Source organism: Nematolebias whitei, chromosome 9 (genome assembly GCF_014905685.2).
Source record: "Nematolebias whitei isolate Nwh7 chromosome 9, NemWhi1, whole genome shotgun sequence".
Taxonomy (NCBI): Eukaryota; Metazoa; Chordata; class Actinopteri; order Cyprinodontiformes; family Rivulidae; genus Nematolebias; species Nematolebias whitei.
This window is the reverse complement of record NC_056506.1, coordinates 27,627,456-27,628,233: the sequence shown is the minus strand read 5'-3', so window position 1 is coordinate 27,628,233 and position 778 is coordinate 27,627,456. Positions and strand designations below refer to the sequence as shown.

Below are 778 nucleotides of genomic sequence, written 5' to 3'. Positions count from 1 at the left end.
CACACACACACACACACAGACACCTTCTTACACAGTCACTCTGTGAGGACGTCCTGCTCTTGGTAGATTTGCACATTTGCACGTGTCTCATTTATTCCTTCCATTTCTGGATTTTGGATTTGATTGAACTCCTGGGCATTAAAAATCATTTTGTGTCCATTCCCTTTTATTTTATGGAATATTACATATTTTGTTGTTTTAACTGCTTTTACTTTATAGAAATCTCTTTTCACTTTGGTACCAAAGTTTTTTTTAATTTTATTTTTTTTACTCCTTTTTTTTTAAAAACTTTTTTCCCAAAAGACCAATTTATATTGACCTTGTTTGATTTATTATAGCAATAAAATGGAAAAACATTCCAGAGGATGAATACTTTTCATAGGCACTGTACAGTAGTCCCTCGCTACTTCACAGTTCGTTTATCGTGGACTATATCGCGGTTTTTCAAAATAAGATTGGACATGACAAACAATTGGCTAATTGATGGACGAGCTGCATGATTGGCATGGTATTTTTATTTAAAATACATTATTTTAAATTATTTAGCACCTGCTGCACCTTTGTGTAGCCCATACTGCAGGATAAACTTCATGCTGCAGCTGATCAGCTGTTCTCTGTGCAGAGTGTAGAAGTGGGAGTGGCCAAGAGCACTTGCAGATGGCTGAGAGCATCAGAGGCAGAGAGCTGAAATCGTGCCATTCTTTGCTCTTTTAGAGCGTTTAGAAACATCGTTTAGAATATTGCAAGAGTGTGGGAAGGGTTTAAAATGCCTCTATCT

General features: G+C 36.5%; 1 protein-coding gene across 1 annotated transcript in view; it reads left to right on the top strand.

Moving 5' to 3' along the window:
• The window catches only part of LOC119414192 (probable cation-transporting ATPase 13A3), a 46,664-nt gene that overhangs the window by 13,755 nt on the left and 32,131 nt on the right, over positions 1-778 (top strand). The window lies entirely within an intron of this gene.